The following is a 7,702-nucleotide window of genomic DNA, read 5'->3' as shown; positions in this document are numbered from 1 at the left end:
TTGTGTGTGGACCCCACTTCACCAAGCGATCACATTCTCAACAGTATCTGGACCAAGAGCTTTTATTCTTGCCCAAGACTTTTATCTTCTTCTCAACAAAGTAAAATGATCTTGTCAAACATAAGTCAAATGATTTCATACCTGTCTTAGACATGCCCACGAGTTTTCTATTTTATTCAGAATAAAAGTGGAAGTCCTTAGTATGAAGTGTGTTTGAGTCAGGGTAAATGATAGGCAGTAACAAACAACTCCAAATCTTAATGAGTTAAACAACCAAAGTTCATTTCTAACTTCTGCTGTGGGTGGTTTGTTTGTTTGTTTGTTTTTTGTTTGGAGGCCCTGAGTCATGCCCTTCACAAGCATCCAGGGACTAAGACCGTGGGGCAGTTATCATCTCAAATACACTTTTTACCGTGCTGAGGCGGTTAGATTCGCTGATCTATGAGAATCACATATCCTATTTAGATACAACTCTTCTTTCATAACTTGTTTTAATTGTTGCACTGCAGCGTGGGGGGCAGGAAATAGACTTTTACCTGAAAGAGTGCACAAGAGGGGTAAAATCACAGTCCACAAGGCTTTATATGGTCACCTCACCTCCATCTGCATTAATTCTCTGATCTTAACCTCCTGCTACTTTTCTCTTACTTGATTTTAATCCTGACAAAATAGCTTCCTTGCTGCTACCTGAACACCCCAGGCCTGTTCCTATTGTTACCTTACTCTAAAATGCCTTCTCCGAAATATCTCCCTGGATATTTACTTACTTACTTCCCTTAGGCATTCACTCAAATTGCAGCTATCCCACTAAGTACTTCCCTTGTTATCCCATCTAACATAAATGCTTCCCCATCAAGCCACTGTTTCCCATCCCCACCCCTGACCCTCCTTGGTCCTTATCCTTATATAGTATATTGTCATTATCTCCCTGAAAATGAAATTCAGTGGAGGGATTTTAGTTTGTTTTGCCATGTCAGCATACAGGACATTGCCTACCCATGGTAAATTCTTAATAAATATTTGTTGTGTAAATTTTAAGTAAAAAGTTATGAACCTATAATTAGGACTACAGTGACATATTCAAAATTATAATTTATAATTATTTGTTGATAGGTACTACATAATGTATATCATAAGCAAACATTTTATGACACTCGGTGATATATTAACCCATCTTGTTGCATGATTATGCCAGAAAGTAAACACAATTATCTCCACTTTACAAATGTGTAAATAAGCGATAAGAATTAGTGTGCTTAAGGTCACACAGGAATAGAAATTTACTAGAAGATACCTCAACATGGTAAAGTTTTCATTTCATGTTTATTTTAATTAATGAATTCTCACCAAATACCAATGAGTGTAAGAAGAACGTTGTACTAGTAATGAAAGAGGATAGGAAATTTAGTTACCAGGAGTGATTTTCAAGTCATGAAAGTAATGCAAATAAATTCATGTTCACTTTCAGTATCTTTGTATGGGATAGCAATAGTCTTCAGTCCTAACTGTACATTAGAATCCTACATGGACCTTTAAAAAAGAAAGGCTGATGGTCCATTCCTGCCCCTAGAAATTCTGAGTCAAGCTCCCTTTGGTAATCCCAATATGCAGCCAGTGTTAAGAACTATTGAGTTAGAGGATTAACCTAATGACTGAGCTGCTGCTGCTGGTGGTGGTGGTAGTGGTAGTGCTGAGGATCTGTTGATACTATTTGTTGGAAATGAGGAGTGTTGATCTACGGCTGAGAATGGGTTAGGTTAAATACGCTTGCCCATATGTTCCACCGATCACGGAAAACCATGATGTAAGCAACAGTTAATTAAAATATCACATATATTTTAAAATCTCTCTCTCATCTGTCTTCTGTGGATGTTTCTTTTATCTTTTCTGAGTTTGGTAAGAATAAGCTGACAAAGTAGTTGGAGAACAGAGAAAAATGATGTTCCCTACTCTTGAATTTCTTTTGCATTGTCAGATTGTTATGGTTGGCAGAAAAATTTTCAAAGTGTTGTTGTTTTTTCTGGGATTATTCACATACCTCTTCACATACCCCGTTCGGGTCCTTTGTATTAAGGAAGCCTATTTTGGGGAATTGTGGTGAATGTATTTTTGATACTGAATTGGTGGAATTATGGGCATATTGGTGCAGATGCTACGTTTCAACAAATAATGAAATCACATCTCTCTTTCTACAGTACAGAAAAGTTTTGTGTCTCTTTGGATGGCCAAAATCATGAGAGGATAGTAATTCTCCAATTTTCCATGAATTAACAATTATAGGTGTTCAAGCGAGTGTTTGATTTCACCAGCAACAATCAGTTTAATTTTGTTTTTATCTCAATTATTTTAAGATAAATTAGAGTGTCCACCTTAGCATCTAATTCTCTATTTTTCTCTTTGTGGCATCTCCACAAAGTTGAGTTGCTTTAGCTTTATTCAGACATTAAAATATTCATGATCTTGGTGGTGAAGAATGGCCCATTTTTTTCAGTCCAGCTCATGAATTAATTCAATAGCTAGGCTTAGTAACCTGGAAGGTGTTGGCTTCTATTTCAGATAAATTATTGTGAGGAAAGAATACAAAAGATTTATTACAAATCATATGAATGATACAGCATCTTTATGGCATGCAGCTTGTAGTGTTAAAAAACAGCAATTCTCTACCTCAGTTAATGCAATGTATATGCTACTCAGTGTTTCTAAGGTTGCAAAATGCCTGCAGAACTGTCCCCAAAGAGATTTACTCTAGGATTCTGTTCTAGAATATATGAGGAGGGGGGTAATTTTCATTTCCCATTATTTATGAACTAGCCTTGGTTTATCATTCAAGCTCTCTAACTTTGTTGATGTGCCTCAAACTCCTCACACTTTGTGCCTCAAATGCACACCTCAAAACACTATACATCACACACACCATTCTCCATCAAAACAAATCAGAACGTTTTTGAAGGGCCTGTTTAATTTGAACTGTTATTTTTCTGCGATTACCATTTCTTCCTCCAAATGCTGCTCTAAAGACATACATAGCACAGCCTAATTTAACAGTATCTACTGTTTTGATTCCCATTGATCTGTTAATTTTACCACCTTTCTTCAGGTAGTGTGACTTCTTTTGAATCAAGCAGCTTTCTACACCTTTTAAGGGCACAAAGTTGTATGAGAGGATAGCTGGAATCTTTGCCTTGAATAAACAGAAAGCTTATTTTTTTTTTTGGTTTTGAGAGCTCCTATAAATTTCTTCAGTCACTTCTCATTAACAGAACAGAATGTAGGTTTTGCCATTCCAGTGGACCTCCAGTTATTTCCTTGTGGGGGGTTTTAGGGTCTTAGATGTTTTTGCTGTCTTCTTTACCATGTGTTCTAACATGTATTTCAATAATGGTTCTCTCAAAGGATTGATGCAGAGCTCCCAGAATCTCTGATTCTTTGAGGCCACTGTAAAAATGGACACATGACTGGTGAAAGTTTATTGGAACCCCATATTCCCATTACATACTTGATTTCTACACTAATATTTTCAAGACCCAGCCTGGAAGAAGAGAAAGGGTTCCTAAACATTTCCTTAAGCAATTTAGATTTTCTAACATCCAGATTTCCCCAACTAACCTGAAAAATCCCAGGGATGGAATTAGAAGACAGCTTAATTACTGGCTTTATGACACATTAAATGGGCAGTGTTGAGAAACTCTAAAAATTTTGAACTTCACATTTCTTTCTCTCAACTTCTCTTTCCAGGTTATCTGAGTTAAATGGATTTGTGTGAATGGTTGTTGAAATCTACGAAACATGTATATCTGAGTACGTACATTATGCTGAATATTGTCCTTTTACCCTTCCAGGGTCATAATCTGCCATCTCCACCCTGCCTGGTACCCAAGGAGCTGAGCCCCATGGACCGCGCTAAGGGGGCTCCATTGCCGTGTGGCTTTCGGCTGGTGAGAGGGAAGTGCATCAAAGGTAGGAGAGAGGGAAGATGGAGAAGTCATGGCGTGTTTTCCCCTGACTCCCACCTTGCCCAGGCTGCAGTTCGTCACTGACTCTGTTTCTGCTCTTTTTCTCTACCAATATGGACAAGTCCCCTGAGGTATTCTCTCTCCTGTACCTGTAGGTAGTGGTGAGCCCTGGTATCTACTCCTCTTTGGCCTCTTTAGGCCCTGCTGTGGCACTAACATTCTGCTGTTGCTGGCTCCNTCCCCCCCCCCCCCCCCCCATTTTCAAAAATACTTCCTTTAGCATACTCTCTTCCACAATCTGTTTTGAATGTCTTGTGTTTCTTCCTGGAATCTTAACTAACACAAATAAGTGCATTTATTATTGCTAATTGATTAATAAACAGATATACTATATCCCAGTATAAATCCACATAAAGGTATTTATAATTTATGAAATTTTCTAAATAAACGCTCACAAACACATTCCTAAATATACGGTTTCCCCCTTTTCCAGAACATATTTCCACTGTGGATATGAGGGCTATGTTAAATTTCAAAGGCATTTTATGAATTTATACTTAGTTTTATTTAAGTTTGTGGTCTTATATCTGCTAGTCTTGATTTTCAATTTTAACTGCTGTTAGATAAACTTCACTGTCATCGAAATCATATGTAACTATATCAACAGTATTTTTCATCTACCGTTTTAAATAAGTTTTGATATAAATATACATGTGTGTGTATGTGTGTGTATTGCATTTCAAATATAAATCACATGCAACTTTATGACTAGAATACATGTATTCATAATCCCAAAAGTTTTTTAGAAGTGATTCTTCATTGCCATTAGGAAGTTCTTTTTCCATGAGAATGTGAGAAAATCTGGCATTTCATAGCTCATAGGTCATTCTTCCTGAGAAAGTCTTGGCTATCAAAGTTTGAGGACATTTGTCCTTAAAGTTTGCATACAGTAAATTCTGTAATGAGTACATGATGCCAATGCACATCTCTGCTTACCAGCTGTGAATCACCTTTGCCAGTCAAGTAAGATGTTTGTGGACTTGCATTATTCAAATAGCATAGAGCCTAATAATCTTTTTTTTTTTTATATTGAGGTAATTTGCAAGCATCAGTACTGTAACTGGTGACCAGAGTTGCATATTAGAGAAATAGTGATGTCACTCAGGTGAATAGCTCTGCTCTTAATGCACAGCCCATGGTCATTCAAGCACAGTGCAAGTGGAAGTCACAGTTTCAGGAAGATTTGTCAGAGTATCAGGCTCACTGTGTTCCATGAGCAAGTTAACACTTTACTTCACCAGTCACATGTCTACTTCGTTAGCTCCATTCTGACAGATAAAGAATAGCTTCTCCACTGCAATTTTACCTCAATCCAAGGTCGCCTTACTGTTGACTGTTCTCCCTTTGGAAAACATTAAAAGATAGAGGTCACTCCAGTCCTCTCTGGCCAGGCTTTGACTCAGTTATACAGGGAACATGGCAGAATATATATCTTTTATACATATACATGTAATTCTTTGTATTATTGTCCCTATTTTAGTCCATTGCAAGTATTATCATTGTTGTCTCTGCTCTTATTCACAGAGCTAAATGCACTTAGGTTACCCATTTGGGTCCTTGGTCTCTCAGCAACAGAGAATGACTAGAAGTCAGATGGGAGTTCCAGGCAAGGCTTTTATTGGGACTTAATGCTCCCACACAAGGGAGACAACACAAAAGAAAAGGTTCTTCAGGCTGGTGCCTTGACCAAAGACCAGGGAAAGTTTTCAAAGATGCAAAGATGCGAAAGAAATGATGTCTAATCATGCAGAGGAGGGGAGAGGCACAGAAATTTGGGTGCACAGGTAGAGCAGACAGAACATGCTTTTTCATACATTGCATATCTAATTAGCATTTAAATTTCCATCCCTCAGTGTGATTTTTAGTATTATAATGAGGGGGAAATGGGTGAAAGGGTAACACTGGGGTCCGCCTTGATGCAGATTGGTTTGGTTAGGTCTTCGCTGATCTCCTAGTAGAGTCAGGAATTCCTACAAGATATGCAACTCAAAAGGCATAAGTCTTCCATTATCAGGGACCACTTGGTTTCTCAGTCTGGAGCAAAGGGACCTAAGTCCAGTCCATGCTCTGTCTAGCGCTGAGATCAAACCAGTCATCCAGAGAAAGCTAATCTTTGATTTTGAACCTATCATCTCAGTTACTGTTAAACACTAATGTGAAGGTTCATATTTGTGGTGATGAGTTTCTTACCTCTTGGTGTAGGGATATATTTTTATTATATTAACAGCATTAAATTGCTAACCTGGAGAATAAAGGGAGGCTGTTTATATATCTAAGCTCTTGATACATGTTAACTTCATGAGAATTATAATTAGTGTCAGTAAGATCAATGCTATTTGAAGTTCATTGAATTCTCAACTAGGTGATACTCATTCTTTTCTTTTGAGCACCTACTCAGTATAATCCTTTTTTGGTCTGATAGAGAGTTGCATTTGGTGTAATATTTTCAAAGGCATTCTAGCATAAGAGACAGAGCTTGGATCTTTCCAAAATTGTGTTTGCATATCAATTGTAACACTGGTTAACATTAGATTGAACAAATGTTATATTGACTTTAAATTTATATTTAAAAATGAGAAGCTAATAATACTTAAAATAGCTGGCTGTGAATAGTCAACAAATGTTGATTTAATTTCCCCACTTCTATCCTCTTCTTTTATTTTTCCTTTATAGTAAGTTGGGAAAAGGTTTTAGCTCCTACTAGCATTGTAAGAAAAAGGTAACTGTTTTCCTTTCTATTTTATTTTATTCCATTTATTTTATTTTGCTCTTTTAAAAACTGGTGGTCAAATACACATAACATAAAATTTACCATCTTAACCATTTTTAATTGCACAATTGAGTAGTGTTAACTACATTCATATTGTTGTGCCACTAATATTCTAGAACTTTTTCATCTTGTATAACAAACTCTGCAATGATCAAATAACACCACCCCATCTGGCTCTTCCCCCTGCCCCCACCCCGATTTCCTTTTATAGTATTAGTTTTAATGATTGCAGCAAATTTAATAAATTTAAAGGATTATTACAAATTACTGTGTTTCATTAACATGATTTATAATCACATTTACTATATACCTCCAGTTTTTAGAATAATTTAAGAGATTTTACACTGTTTGATTTCTTAAGCAAGTAATTAGATTATACCTATTATTGTGTTCCTATTATCCATTAAATATAAGGAAACTGACAAATCAGAAAATGAAATTATTTAGCCCACGAGTTTTCTCAACCTTTGGTTTTAGAAAACATAGTAATTATGTGTGTAAATCATAGTCAACAAATACTTAGGATCAGTGGGTTAGGGTCTTTGCTATAGACAAGGCCATGTTTGATAACTGGAGACTTGGGGACATTGCATCCTACACTTTTTGTAAGCTCTCTCCTGACTCTCGTAGTGGTTGCAAATGTGAATATTTTTACTTATATTTACACTATGGGCAAAGTAGTTTAATGATTATTTCTAAAGTTCTAAATTTATATCTAAGTTTGTTTCATATCTAATTTTGAGTTCTTAATTACTTCCCAACCTTCATGATATATGTGTTATAGGTTGAAAAAACAAGTAAATAATTGACTTAGGAAAATAGAAATAGCAGTTCTTAAATATTATCTATGTGCATTTTTAATCTTCAGAAGTGTTTAATATCAGTAACAAAGAATATGCTTTATTGGGCTATAATTGAG

This window comes from Crocuta crocuta, unplaced genomic scaffold, assembly GCF_008692635.1.
Source record: "Crocuta crocuta isolate KB4526 unplaced genomic scaffold, BGI_CrCroc_1.0 scaffold597, whole genome shotgun sequence".
Lineage (NCBI taxonomy): Eukaryota > Metazoa > Chordata > Mammalia > Carnivora > Hyaenidae > Crocuta > Crocuta crocuta.
The sequence above is the reverse complement of the archived record's forward strand: the minus strand, read 5'-3'. Positions refer to the sequence as shown.